The sequence below is a fragment of the Gopherus evgoodei genome, chromosome 1, assembly GCF_007399415.2.
Source record: "Gopherus evgoodei ecotype Sinaloan lineage chromosome 1, rGopEvg1_v1.p, whole genome shotgun sequence".
NCBI lineage: Eukaryota > Metazoa > Chordata > Testudines > Testudinidae > Gopherus > Gopherus evgoodei.
The window spans coordinates 115,620,090-115,635,979 of record NC_044322.1 but is presented as its reverse complement, the minus strand read 5'-3'; the positions used below and the strand labels follow the sequence as shown (position 1 = coordinate 115,635,979).

The window sequence follows — 15,890 nt, the reverse complement described above, 5'->3', positions numbered from 1 at the left end:
GGCTGTTATGTGGACTGTGCAAAGAGGGGGTGGGATTCCGGCTGCTTGCACTCTGTCCCCTTCCCCGACCCTGCTTATTCTCCTAAGGGACAGCAACATTTTGGCCCTAAAGAATGGTATAGAACTACATATCATGCATAATTTTCTATGGTCTCCAAATAAGACTCTTTTTTTTTCCTTCAAAACAGTACAAAGAGAGTAGGGAGGACTCCTCAATACAGACCTGTAACTGAAGTACTTGTTTTCAGCAAGAATGGAAAGGGTATTTCCTGTTTTGACCTTGGCCACCAGCCTGTTAGTAAATATAGTTCATGTCAAGCACCCTTACTAAATATGATCATCAAAAACTGGATTATATGACTGAACTCTGCTCTGATACTGAAGCATCCAAAATCTATTTGGAAAAATGTCAACAATATACTGAAAACAATATACAAGAAAACTTCAGGTGGCAGCCTCTCTTCGGGTTATTATGCTGCTGCCTGAAACCTATTCTCTGAAATGAGAGTAACTGCTGCTTTCAAACACCTGACTCAGTTCTCATTAGTCTTTGGACTAGTTTGGCAGTTCTTAGAATTTTCTACAGAAACAATGAGAGGACTTAGAGGCTAAGCAAAGGGCTTGGTGGATTGTTTTTATGTTGCCCTCTAAGTTACTGATATGTATTTCACTCTCTTAGGTTGGTAACCTACCGTTAGTTGTGAGTTTTTCATTTGTTTTATTCTTGTGCCAGCTGTATTTTATAGAATTTTAACACCTTCTGTACCATATCAATTTAAAAAAGAAAAAGTTGCAGTAAAGGGCAATCATGCTTAGGCTCAAGGTTCTTAATTTATTAGGAGTTTTAGGGAAACTGTCTGTGCTCTTTGGAAAAGATGATCTTAAAGGGGACCTCACTGAGGCTTAATGGTCACCGTAACAAAGTAAATTCTGGCCTACTGGGTGGCTGACTTTTAATGGTGACCATAGCAATGCTGTTGAGTCAAGAAGCAATTGATGTACTTAAATTTAAACTCATCCTTAAGTATTTTGCTGGATTGAGGCCTTATTAGGGAATCAAGTTACATTTAGTTCCAGATAAAAGGAATGAACACCATCAACATAAACTAGAAAACGGCCGGACACAAAAGAAGTTAGAAAAATATCTATAATGAGTACAGTATATAAAACAAAGTGTAAAATCAATCATTATATAAAGGAATATTCAGTGTATAGAGAAAAAGCAGTAACGGGAATAACTAGTGTAAGCTTCACATTTTGTATAAAAAGACATTGTGGGTACATATGCTAAATCAGAAAAGAGACTGGGCTACATAGTTTCCTAGTGTTTTCATATTTAAAAACAGTATTGCACGACACATATATTCAGGCACGCATTTATTAAAGCAAATATGCAGATATCTGCCTACCAGTGTATGTTAGTAATCCTTTCCAAGACTGTGTTATGCAAAGCATCATAGGGCATCTGAGCCTGAATCCATAATATGAAGGCATTAGTAAGTGTTTGCCAAGATATGTTGCAATGGGTTCTCTTCTAGTGTCTGTATGGATGGAGTTTTGACAAGACAGACCCTAAGGAGGCTTCCAGAACTGTAACAATCTATCATCTGAATCAGTACGTAGAGAGTCTTTAACCCTCAGACCATTGACATGTTTGCCTTCCAAATCATTAAAGTCTATCATATCAATGTACACTATTAAGGATACTTAATGTGCAGATTATGGATCTCAGTTTGTCATAATAACCCTGAAACAATTATGGTACAATATGTGAGTAGAAAATTAATTTAAAAATAGTAGCTGCATAACTTATCTATAAAATATATAATACTATAGCACCAATAACTAGTACATGTCATAGAGGTGTACTGAAAAAGTATTGTATTTGCTGTCTACCCAATATATCAAGCAGGTGATTATAAATCCCCAATATATCAAGATTTATTTACAAAAAATCTTAAATTCTAAAATTAGTGTACAAAGATTTAGTAACTCAATTCCTATAAGTATCACTAGGAGTTTCATTACTATCCCGCCTTGCACTATTTGATCTCTTCTGCAAATTAGGTATTAAAAGGATTATGGACTAAGCATGTATCTAATTTTGTGTTATAAGAGAAGACTTTGAAGTGTTAAAAATATCTCTTTGAATCCACAAACACATTTTTTGCCCTGCCCTGATTTAATAGCCAACTGCGTTAAACAAAGTTTTTGTTTCAATTATTGTCATGCTAAGGCCATGTATGCCAAACTTCATACCTGAGTAGATTTTTACAGGCTCCTTATTTGTTTTTCATAGAAATGATGGCTGATCCTGAACTACAGTGACTCTGTTAGACAACACTATAATAACATGAGGAGAATGCCTCTAAAATATAAGGATAAATGATTACTGTCATTATCTCAAAAATAAAACCAGATATGGAAATGAATGGTTTGTGCTTTAAAAAAAAAAGTATATACTGACTTTATCTAGGAATCTCTTAGTAAAGACAGTTGTGAATCAGTTGGCCAGTGAGGGGGTACCATATACAGAAAATTCCAGGCACAAAACTGTAGTCCTGCATCAAGTGTCCGGATCCTGAGCTCAAGGGGCAATGGATAAAACTGTTTTTACATCTTTCTCAATTGAATGACAGCTGTTATCACCATTTTGCCATTGGCCATTTTGCCTTTGGTGCTCATGAATGTATAACAAAGGAATAGGCTGAAACATTCTGATTTACAGACAGCGAAATGAAATTAATGTAAGGATTTTGAAATCAGCACCCTTCCACTAACAGGATAACCTGATTACAAATTCAGGCTGTTAAGCTATATGAACAACTTTGAAGATATTTTTGGTGTAAGTATCCTAGCTGTTCTCGAGCAGGGCCAGCGCTAGCCATTTCACTGCAACAAGCACGGCGGCATGCCACGGGGGGCGCTCTGCCGCTTGCTGGTCCTGTGGCTCCTGTGGACCTCCCACAGGCATGCCTGCGGAAGCTCCACCAGAGCCGCGGGACCAGCGGACCCTCCGCAGGCATGGCTGCGGGAGGTCCACTGGAGCCATCTGCTGCCCTCCTGGCAACTGGCAGAGCGCCCCCTGCGGCATGCCGCCCCAAGCAGAAGCTTTGCATGCTAGGGCCTGGAACCGGCCCTGTTCTCAAGATTGCCAATCTGAAGTCTGTTGCCAGTTGGGCCAGAAGTTACAACACTAAATAACACCTTCTTTGTTCCCAGTGAAGACAACAATAAAAATTAAAGAATTGTAAGATACTGGAGATAGAATGGTGAAGATTCTGATGGGTAAAAAAAATCAGTCATACCTGTTGTTTCCCACTGCAAATAGATATTCAAGTTAGTATGGGGATCAGGAAGACTACAAATTGTAAATCAGAAATAGATGCTGATGATAATATGTAGTACTTACGTAGAGCTTAAGTTATGGGCCATCACTTTGAGTCCTTGGGAATTCTATCCAAGTAAGGGCTGAAGGATTTGGCTCTTTAACTAAATAACCTTACAACATAACTCTCAGAAAGGTATATGCGTACTTCTGGATGAGAAAAGAACTGAAGAATGCAGAATCCATGGCAATGTCTTTAAGAGGGAGTGCATTGTATTTCAGTACGATCTGTTTCAGTAGTCAAATGAAAGAGGCTGGGATAAAATGATATTGTTTTTTGGTGTTGTAAAGAAGTTCCTGCCCTGTCATAGAACTGAATGGTATCTGAACAGGTGTCTCAAACTACTGTGTGCAACAAGTAATTAAAAACAAATGTGCTAGATATGCTCTTCTTTTAACTCCTCAATGTCAGATTTTTCATCAGCTATTTTAAAATCCAAATAACATGCAGTTTTCCAAGATTCATTTGGATACACTTTAAGTGAGTGGTTTCTGAAATATCATACGCAGTGCTACCACAGCAGCAGTCTGTTTTCCTCCTTGGTGGTTAGAAAAATATTCTTGTTTTTATATTTTGTTTGGCTGTGTACATGCATCACGAATTGCCACCCCTCCACACACACCCTCCAGCTATCACACAAAGCCCTTTGGTCAGCCTGTGTTCTCACTGCTCTTACAGTGTCTTTGAAATCAACAGATTTGTACAAAAGTTTTGAGCATACTGGAGAGACTCACAGCACAAAAAAGGCTAAATAACTTAACCAGTAATTACTGCTCTTTTAACATTTCTTTTTTTCTTTAATCTGGTATTCATTCCATCTCTAACCTTGTTCCTGAGATCATTTACTGTTAGAGTAAAACAAGAATCCCTCTTTGTTATCTACACAGAAGTCTTTGAATTAAGCCATTTGAATGGGAGATATGTTAGGTATGGTTCCATAGGGTTTATTAATGAAAATTGTCTTAGCAAATATGTCTGTTTCATTTGATTCTGAGGAATAATTGGTTAATGAGGGAATGATTACTTTGTTCAGACATGATTACTGAAGAAATGTTTAGTCCATATGTTCCTGAATAATGGGAAATTCTCAAGTGAAAGAGGACAATGATTAGAAGAAATCAGATAGCTAGAGAATATATTCCCCAAAGTGTTACAGTAGTTTTAGTTAACAAGCCAGCTCCAAGGATAGTGTTTCCCTGAACAGCCATGAAAGTTCAAACTACCTAATCGGTTTAAACTGTTTGTTGAAAAAACACTAGGTAGTTTCCTTTGTTTTTTAGATCAAAGAGCTGTAGCTTCCTCTGATAAATGATGTGAGTATCACAGCTGTTTGCTTTCCTTGGCATGTGAATTCAGCTTCTTGGGATTGTGAAGTACACTGAGTGCACAAACATTATAGCTGGTGTCAAGTATCACCATTTTTTTTCCATTACATGCATCTGAGGAAGTGGGTATTCACCCACGAAAGCTCATGCTCCAAAACGTCTGTTAGTCTATAAGGTGCCACAGGATTCTTTGCTGCTATTATAGCTGGTGTAAGTGTCAATGCTTATAGTTAATTAAGGATGGCCAACTGCTTTCATTATCATGGATCATTTTCTGTTGCTTATAAATTCTCTCTCTTACTTTACATCTGAAATTTGATATGCTTGCTTGCAGTGGATTTTTTTTTTCTGAAAGCTTCATCAAAATGGCTGCAAGCACAGAAGGAGTGAATAAAATTCAGCTAAGACAAAACAGAAATTACAATCTTTTTAGACCAGCCCTAGCACCTCAGCAGAAGATGATGGAGACTTGAAAACTGGCAGGTACTCAGGACCCAGTTCAGTAAAACACTTAAACAAGTACTTAACTTTAAGATTGCAAACAATCTCACTGACATTCATGGGAAGGAGAACAGAGACCCAGAGGCCAAGTGACTCACGGAAGCTCACACAACAGCATGGGTATTTACTTAATGATCACTTCATAGCAAACAGCTTAAAGTACCTTTTTTGTTGTTCTCTTCCTTTAGGGGCAATCAGCTCCTCACTGAGTTCTTACTATGGGCAATCAAGGTCCAGAATTATACTTCATCAATTTTGCAGGAAAATTTATTGTTTCATTTTTCATAAGCAAAGCTGTAAGTATTTGTCAGTTAAATCTCCAGATAGTTAGCTTTCAAACAGTCAAGTATAAACTTACCAAATGAAACATCTGTGCAACACTGTTATTTTACAACATTAATTGGCAGATGTCTTTAGATGACGAAGTAAATGTATCAGTTCTGATTTGTTCTTTTGCACTGAGCTGATCTTGTCGCCATTGAAAAGTACTTACCTCAAAGACCATGGCAGCATGTGGAATATTTCACTGGGCTCAGTCATGTGGGATTTTCTGTGCAGAAAATGAAATATGAAGGCCAACTACCCACTGAACAACGTAAATTCAATGTCCAAAAACATACTATTGTGAAGAAAGTTGCCCTCACCCTTGTCAAGACTGGTATTTCAATCTATATATAGTTTGCACAGAAGTACTGTGCCAATTCAATTACTGTTTGATTAATGAAGTGTTGCAGGTTTATTTCAGGGTTCTAGCTATCTATTAATTAGCATATTGGGGCCTATAGTCTGCTGTTTTGCCCTGATATGCTTTGAAAAATCCCAGTACAATTAAATAAACTCTAATATGCTTTAAATAGTTACTTGAGAAAACACATACAGATTTTTTTTAAAACTCTTATGGGATTTTTAAGCACATCCATCCAGATTTATTGTAAAGCATCTAAAGTTCTTTGCAAAACCCATCATTGCTTTGGCTTACACTAGTCAGCCACTCCCTAAAGCAAAAGGCTGATTTTGTTCTTGCCATGGTCCTGCAATAGGAAGCACTAGTGTGGACCCTTGAATCCCTGCAGAATCCCACTGTGGTCATTGTGACTTAGGGTGACCAGATAGCAAATGTGAAAAATCAGGACACTTTTTTCCTGGTGGTGGTTGGGGTATAGTTGCATATATAAGACAAAGCCTCTAATATTGAAACAATCTCAATATTATTGGGTTGTCTGGTCACCCTAGTAGGACTCCACAAGGGCCCAAGGGTCCTGCTGGAAGGTTTTTTAATTTCTATCACTGTAGATTTTCAGAAAGATCAGTGCAGTATTTAGAAGTATACTGTACATACACAAGCAGAGCACATGCACCTTTCATGTACATCTTTCATAGGGGCCAGACGGATGTGCTATGAGTCCTCATGTTTCAAGCCATATTGATCACAAGTGCAGTACAGATTTACAATGGCACCAGGGGCTGCGGTGCTCAGATCATGGCCCTGCCGCCCCCGGCTCCTCCTGCACTCTGCCCCGAGGCACCGCCCCTGCTTAGTCGCTTCCTTCCAAGATCCTACCTGCTATTCGTTCCTCTCAGCCCCCCCATTCAAGTGGGGGGGGGGGGTAGGGGAAGGGGCAGGGCCATGTCCAGGCACTGGGGTCCACAAAAGGTTAATCCGGCTCTGCACAAGTGGGTCAGGGAAACATTTTCCTCCATGCATTAAATACTTACTATAGGTGCATTATGTGAGATGTATGAACTTATTAGGCTAATTTAATACAATAAATGAGAGCTGAGTTAGAGAGTTCTGTTTCTGGGCTTTATTAACCCATCTCCTCCCAACTTAGGTACCTTCACTGGCTCCCTGTATTTTACCATATACAATTCAAGCTACTCAGCCTCACATTCAAGGCTCCACACAGTCCTGCCTCTGACTATATTTTTGCTCTCATCTCCCCCTCCTTCTTGTGATCTGCATAGTCTCTCTCTTTTTAATTCTCCCTTTGTGTCCTTTTCCCACTCTCACTTTCCAACCTTGCTTTCTCTAGACTTCAAATATCCTTACATTTCCTGGTCACATACTTTCCTTCATATCCTGCTTTAAAAATTATAAGTTATTTAAATCCCTTTTCTTCTACAAACTCCAGCCATAGACCTTACCAGGTGATTTCAAAGTATCTTTCAGTAGCTATTCAGGAGGAGCTATTCATGAATGTGTTACGGGACTATCTAATTCAGTATAACTAGCATACAACAATTTACAGTTCTAAGAAAATGCTTAGATTATCTATCTAGCCATCTATTTCTTTCCTTTAAACACATTACACTGTGGTATCTGAATAATGACCTTATTCAAATCAAGCAAAAAATTTAGCATTTTAGAGACAGGGTTTCAAAAGGACAAATTACAGTGAGGTGCGCAACTCCTGATGACTTTCAATGACAATTAGTTGCATAATTACCACTTCTGTCTTTGAAAGTCTCCCCCGAAACAGTATTCTAAACTCTTTCCTTGTTCTTAGCATGTCTCTTTGCTTGCTATCTAAGAGTCGTTATTGGGGAAAAACTCATTTATACAGATTAATCTCTTAACGTTAATTATCCTAAACTTACAAGCGAATTAATTCTGTAATGTCCATCACTTGCAGATGAGTCTGCCCTCGTTAAAGGAGATAATGGAGACATTTTGGAGGATGCTTCAAGGAGCTGACCAACATCATTCTAAGACAACTGATTTCCATCCAGTACATGACCAAACAGGTAGGTCAGAATATGACTGAGAGTGACTTTGCAATGACTTTTGGGACAGTTGTTTGCTTGGTTTTTGAATTTGTATTTTCCTGGAAAGCATACTGGCTCCATTTGAAGACTCTGAGAAAGCATACAGAAGAGCCAGGAGTCCAACAACTATTACCATATTACTCATTGTGTAAGGCCAATTTCTAACAAATGAGTACAGCATAGCTTTGCCTGTACAGTGGACTAATTTGATGTGGGCAAAGGAGTTTGCTGATTCAGGGGAGGGGGGCACACGGAAACTGTTTCTTTATTTTTTTTCTTTAGGAAAAATGTTTAATCAACTTCATAGTTGGAAAACTGAATGTTTTGTTAGATATATTATTTTCTGATTATAAGCACATCTTTGCCTTCCTCTCTTGAACAGTTAGGGTAAGTCTACACTCAATTAAAAACCCACGGTTGACCCATGCCAGCCGTCTCAGGCTCATGAGGCTCAGGCTGGGGGGATGCTTAACTGCAGTCTAGATATCTGGGCTTCGTCTGGAGCCCTGATTCTAAAACCTTGCAAGATGGGAGGATCCCAGAGCTCGGGCTGCAGCCTGAGCCAGTACATCTACATCAAAATTAAACAGCCCCACAAGTTGAGCCCCATGAGCCCAAGTCAGCTGGCATGGGTGTTTTATTGCAGTGTACCCATACCCTTAGTGATTTACAGTATTTCATAGTCACCACTTACCCACCTAACAGACAATGTGACATGAAACTATTGTTCTAAGTCATGGGATAGGCGAAAATGCATACATTATGTCCTTGGCTCTCCAAGAAAACACTCAGAGCTTCTATAATGCTACAGCTGGCCAATCTATAAAATGTGAGCTGTGATCTCAAAGCTAAGTGGATCAGGCTGGGTCAGTTCTTTGATGAGACCTCCAGTGGTACATGCAAACAGTTGGTCTTGGTGATCTAGTTTATTATACATATAAAGCTGTTTTGGTCAATAATGAACCAATATCCCACTATTATGGAAATGGAATGAAAATAAATTACCGTAGCTAAAATTACTGTTAACAGTGAAGGAGATTTCTTAGTTTTGCTCCCATTGATGAGAGCAGTAGAGTACAGCTGGGGATTCTGAGAGGAAAACTCTTTATCCGTCCTCTGCTTAATTAAAATACATTAGATACATGAATTTATTTGAGGCTTCAATGTTGAATGAAGACAAATAAAATGCTTTATGGAAAGTGATGCAACACGTTATTTAGTCTGATTGATCAATTCTGTTCTATCAATACTTAGGCTTGTATTAAAGCACATGCCTTACACCTATTTAGCTATGTGCATTATTCTATTGAGTGCACATATGTTACATGTTAAGGCTAATAATGCCTGTTGTTGGAAGTAGTTGGCACAAGGAGTTTGATCAAGCACACTTGCAAAGAACATCTGGCTGCTGCAGAGCAAGATACCTCATGACAGGCTGGAGGCTTGTGATGTGGCACATACTGTGCTTTGCTTCTGAGCAGGAACGAAGTGCATCCTGTTCTGTTCTCAGCCAGAACATACTGCAGCATATGCACTAGCCTGCTAGGAGGCTGGACTCATCACCTTTTGCATCAGATCATACCTCATGGGGAAAAGTAACATGTCCTAGCTACCTCCCACTCCAGAGAAGACGCATACTGCTTGGCTTCCACTGAGCATGATCATATGCTCACAAATAAGAACATAAGAACGGCCATATCAGGTCAGACCAAAGGTCCATCTAGCCTAGTATCTGTTTACCGACAGTGGCCAATGCCAGGTGCCCCAGAGGGAGTGAAGCTAACACGCAATGATCAAGTGATCTCTCTCCTGCCCATCTCCATCCTCTGACAAACAGAGGCTAGGGACACCATTCCTCACCCATCCTGGCTAATAGCCATTTATGGACTTAACCATCATGAATTTATCCAGTTCTCTTTTAAACACTGTTATAGTCCTAGCCTTCACAACCTCCTCAGGTAAGGAGTTCCATAAGTTGACTGTGCGCTGCTTGACGAAGAACTTCCTTTTATTTGTTTTAAACCTGCTGCCTATTAATTTCATTTGGTGACCCCTAGTTCTTGTATTATGGGAATAATTAAATAACTTTTCCTTATCCACTTTCTCCATATCACTCATGATTTTATATATCTCTATCATATCCCCCCTTAGTCTCTTCTTTTCCAAGCTGAAGAATCCTAGCCTCTTTAATCTTTCCTCATATGGGTGAGAAGACCACATCTGTACACAGTATTTGAGATGTGGGCATACTATGGATTTATATAAAGGCAATAATATATTCTCAGTCTTATTCTCTATCCCCTTTGTAATGATTCCTAACATCCTGTTTGCTTTTTTGACTGCCTCTGCACACTGCTTGGACATCTTCAGAGAACTGTCCACGATGACTCCAAGATCTTTTTCCTGGCTCGTTGTAGCTAAATTAGCCCCCATCTTATTGTATGTATAGTTGGGGTTATTTTTTCCAATGTGCATTACTTTACATTTATCCACATTAAATTTCATTTGCCATTTTGTTGCTCAGTCACTTAGTATTGTGAGATCTTTTTGAAGATCTTCACAGTCTGCTTTGGTCTTAACTATCTTGAGCAGTTTAGTATCATCTGCAAACTTTGCCACCTCACTGTTTACCCCTTTCTCCAGATCATTTATGCATAACTTGAACAGGACTGGTCCTAGGACTGACCCTTGGGGAATATCACTAGTTACCCCTCTCCATTCTGAGAATTTACCATTAATTCCTACCCTTTGTTCCCTGTCTTTTAACCAGTTCTCAATCAATGAAAGGACCTTCCCTTTCATCCCATGACAGCTTAATTTATGTAACAGTCTTTGGTGAAGGACCTGTCAAAGGCTTTCTGGAAATCAAAGTATACTATGTCCACCGGATCCCCCTTGTCCACATGTTTGTTGACCCCTTCAAAGAACTCTAATAGATTAGTAAGACATGATTTCCCTTTACAGAAACCATGTTGACTATTGCTCAATAGTTTATGTTTTTCTATGTGTCTGACAATTTTATTCTTAACTATTGTTTCAACTAATTTGCCCGGTACTGACGTTAGACTTACCAGTCTGTAATTGCCAGGATCACCTCTAGAGCCCTTTTTAAATATTGGTGTTACATTAGCTAACTTCCAGTCATCGGGTACCGAAGCCGATTTAAAGGACAGGTTACAAATCTTACTTAATAGTTCCTCAACTTCACATTTGAGTTCTTTCAGAACTCTTGGGTGAATGCCATCTGGTCCCAGTGACTTGTTAATGTTGAGTTTATCAATTAATTCCAAAACCTCCTCTAGTGACACTTTAATCTGTGACAATTCCTCAGATTTGTCATCTACAAAAGCCAGCTCAGGTTTGAGAATCTCCCTAACATCCTCAGCCATGAAGACTGAAGCAAAGAATCCATTTAGTTTCTCTGCAATGACTTTATCATCTTAAAGCGCTCCTTTTGTATCTCGATCATTAAGGGGCCCCTCTGGTTGTTTAGCAGGCTTCCTGCTTATGATGTACTTAAAAAACATTTTGTTATTACCTTTGGAGTTTTTGGCTAGCCGTTCTTCAAACTCCTCTTTGGCTTTTCTTATTATACTCTTGCAATTAATTTGGCAGTGTTTATGATCCTTTCTATTTGCCTCACTAGGATTTGACTTCCACTTTTTAAAGGAAGTCTTTTTCTCTCTCACTGCTTCTTTTACATCAGGCCTGCACAACTCGTAAAGTGGTAAGGGCTACATTACTCCAAAGAAAACCCCCAGCCCTGTGGAAACACTCCCCCCCCACCAGGACCTTTCAGCTCAGGGAAACACCCCGCTCCAGCACCGCCTAGCCCTGCAGAAACAAACCCTCCTTCCCCAGCGCTGCCCCATCAAAACAGCTGTGGGCCAAAAAGAAAGGTTGGGAGGTGGGGAGGTGATACTTGATTTTAAATCAGTCAGGGGCTCCCAGCTGAAGAGGTGGCTGGGAGCCCTCAGGGGCAAATTAAAGGGCCTGGGGCTCTGGCGGCTGGGGGAAACCGGAGCTTTGCGGTGCTGGGGCAGGGATTTAAAGGGACTAGAACTTCTGCCACAGAGGGGAGCCCGAGCCCTTTAAATCCTAGCCCTAGCCCATCCGCTGGAGCTGCTGGCTGGGGTTCAAAGGGCTCTGGGCTGCCTGCAGCCCCCGGGGAGCCCTGAGCCTTTTAACTCTCAGCCGCGGCCAGGAATCTCTGTGGGCATCTCAGAGCCCTTTGATTCCCGGCCGCGGCTGAAATTTAAAGGGCTCTGGGCTCCCCGCCACTGCAGGCAGCCCAGAGCCCTATGAATCCCAGCCGCGGCTGAGATTTAAAGAGATCTAGGCTCCCCGCTGCTGCGGGCAGCCCAGAGCCTTTTGAATCCCGGCCGTGGCTGAGACGGCTGAGATATAAAGAGCTCTGGTCTCCCCGCCGCTGCGGGCAGCTAAGAGCCCTATGAATCCCGGCCGCGGCTGGGATTGAAAGGGCTCTGGGCTCCCCGAGGCTGCAGGCAGCCCAGAGCCCTTTGAATCCCGGCCACAGCTCAGATTTAAAGGACTCTGGGCTCCCCGCCACAGCTGGCCTCCCAGAGCCCTTTGAGTCCTGGCCACGACTGAGATTTAAAGAGCTCTGGGCTCCCCACCACTGAGGGCAGCCCAAAGCCCTTTGATTCCCCGTCGTGGGCCGCACAATGAGCCTCCACGGGCTGCATGCAGCCCGTGGGCCGTATGTTGTGCAGGCCTGTTTTATATGGTTATTAAGCCACAGTGGCTCTTTTTTAGTTCTTTTATTGTATTTCTTAATTTGGGATATACATTGAAGTTGGGCCTCTATTATGGTGTCTTTAAAAAGCGGCCATGCAGCTTGCAAGGATTTCACTTTAGTCATTGTACCTTTTAACTTCTGTTTAACTAACCCCCTCATTTTTGCATAGTTCCCCCTTTTGAAATCAAATGCCACAGTGTTGGGCTGTTGAGATGTTCTTCCTACCATAGGGATGTTGAATGCTGTTGTATTATGGTCACTATTTCCAAGCGGTCTGGCTATAGTTACCTCTTGGACCAGCTCTTGTACTCCATTCAGGATTAAATCTAGAGTTGCCTCTCCCCTTGTGAGTTCTCATACCGGCTGCTCCATGAAGCAGTCATTTAAAGTACTGAGAAATTTTATCTCTGCATTTTGTCTAAGCACACGGACTAAGCATGCTCAGTAACACAGCTGAAGCTGGCTGCCCTCACTCTGCCCCCCACTATCAGCAGGCCTGGCTCGTCTCTGTCCCACTCTTCTGAGCTATGGTAGGATCTACCTACCACCTAATGCAGGGGGAGACTCAGTCTCCACGTCCTGCACCACATCCATTAGCAGAGGGCAGAATTTATCATGCCGGGTATACTGATTATTTTTGTGTTCTGTGTACAGTGTTTACATATATTTATTGTTTACCAGAGAGATTGGCTGATGACATATGTGTACAAAAACAGTTGTGTTAGAAATATGTGTTCTGTGTCCTCAACAGGTTTTCTCCATGCACATCTGAGTAAAGCTGCATTGCACTTTGTGATGTTTTCAAAGTCAATGTTTTGCCCAATAGGCCACGCTGTTTCCTTTTAAATGTTTAAGCTCTATTGCTATAAACGCTAACATGTAAAGTTAGCAAATTGAAGGTAGCAGTTGAACTATGCAAATCATTGATCTGAGCAACTATGGTAGTTTGAGGCTGGTATTATTATCACATATATGCAGTAAAGAAACAAATCTAGCCCCTTTTCCATGGAAGCAGGGGGCAGAAAGACGATGCACAAGGGACAGGAGAGGAGGCATGGGAGACACCAGAAACCTATTGCAGAAACTCTTGCATGGCTCCCAAACACCAAAAGCAGCTACTTGGAGTTAGGGATGAGTTTTGCTCCTTACTCAATTTAACCTAATATTTTATGCTAAAATTCAGTATGGATTTTTTGGTAAGCAAGGCTGTCCTACATGCACAAAGATGATGATTTAAAGGAAATATGTGTTCTTTAAATGATCGAAAATAGACAAATGATGTATTCCACCTTTATGGCTAATGGATTGCAACATTTCATTTCAAAAGACAGAAGTCTGGTGAAAATTACCCTAGGTCCATGGAATACAGTCCAGCTATGCCAAATTGACACCGTTCAGGATCTTTCCCCAAGCCTCTTTTGGCTCTGCAAGGGAGTGAGGAAATGATGAGGAGAGAGAGTGTTCACTAGAAATTTTCTTCTAATTTTACAAAAAAATTAAGAAATAAAAAAATCCTAGCTTGACAATCTATGCCAAGTTTCAGCCTACAGATAATTTTATGGCTGAGATATAAACCCCTGAAGTAAAAATGCAGACACAAGGTTAAGTACAGTGTTGCAAATGCAATATTGTAATTTTATATGTTAATCTATCAATACACAGTATGTGCAAACATATGTTTATAGACATAGAGACAGGCATGTATAAAAGAGAGAATAAAAAATCCGTAATTCTCATTTGGTGCTATGCAATTTCTATCAATTTAGGAATATATCATGATTTTATTTTAGGATAACAAACTGTAAATTGTGCTTATTTGAGAACTCTCTGACGGTTTATAAGATAAAAAGGAAAATATATGTTTCAGAAGCTCTCCATTGACCTAAAACAAACTAATAAATAGTACAAAAAGTGTGGCCGTTCTCTGCAAACATGTTACCAATGTTCTCTTTGAAGCAAAACATCAGCAAGGAGATAGTTCTCGGATGGTGAGCAGTTACTAGAAAATATGATTCCTACTAAACTCATCAAAGAAAGGTTGTTTAAGAGGTAGGTTGCCTTTTATATTCAGATTACAAGAAAAATTACAAGATCTTTAGGTGAAGTATTTTACAAAATTGGCAGATGGCTTTAATTTGTATTTGTGGTACAGAATCCTGTTCTAATTTTGTTTTTGATGAATGTTCAACATGTTCTGGCCCTATTAGGACTTTGTCTACTTAAAATGGAATTTGCACACTATAGATATGATTTTTTTTTAAATAAACAATATACTTAAGTTGTTCCAGTGACTGGGAGACCCAGACTTGGAAGTTGTCTTTGTGACTCTCAATTACTAGGCAGGTTGGGATGTGGCAAAATGTGGAGCTCATGCATTTGGGCCCCAGGTAAAAAATGATAGTGTCTATTTAAGGAGTGTCTTTGCTGACTAATTAGTATTTGTAAAGTTCTTAACTAGATTTCTCCTCCACTGACCCCTCAGGAGGGTGATTACAGTGTGACTGCGTACTTACCGTGGCAACAAGCTTGGAAGGCCCTAATTGTGAGTGTTGCTGCCTGTCTTCTTCCTCTGTCTCTCCATCCCTTCTATATCATTCTGCTTCCTACTGGAGGGAGCAGTGCCACTGACAGAAGAGGAAGAGAGAGAGACTGGCTGCCTGCTTACAAACATCACAATGGTCCTAAGTGGCCAGGAGGAGACATAGCAGAGGAATTTGCTGCTTGCTCCTCCCACTGCAGCTGGATGCCTGAAATTCCAGCAGAGCTGCTTAAACACATGAACGGGTAAAAATATGTAAGTGTCATGACCACAACTGATCAACATTTTCTAAAATTCAAATTTTCAACAAATTTTATCAGTATTTTTAGTTTCTGACCATCACCTAGAAAGTTTTGATGACATTTTCACACTTTTGTGATGTGGTTTTCTAATACTACAGAGCTGGTAGAATATTTTTAAGGTTCAAAATTTTGATAGTTGACTATTTCTAATTTCACTGAAAAAATATAAAAAGAATTTTGACAAAATGGTCACTTTTTTTTTGCACTTTGTCTACTTTTGTTGTTGTTAGTCATCACACTTGGCAGTTCAGCTTCCTAGAACACTCTGGTCTTGATACAGACAGTGCAAAATGTAGCTTTATAATTATT

The 15,890-nt window shown here is 40.2% G+C and overlaps 1 long non-coding RNA gene across 1 annotated transcript in view; it reads left to right on the top strand.

Moving 5' to 3' along the window:
* Positions 1-5,412: 5,412 nt before the first annotated feature.
* LOC115646179 overlaps positions 5,413-15,890 on the top strand; it is a 28,399-nt gene continuing 17,921 nt past the window's right edge. Inside the window, exons 1-2 of the long non-coding RNA XR_003998960.1 lie at positions 5,413-5,511; positions 7,849-7,960. This is a non-coding gene — a long non-coding RNA (uncharacterized LOC115646179). The remainder of the gene's footprint in view (positions 5,512-7,848; positions 7,961-15,890) is intronic.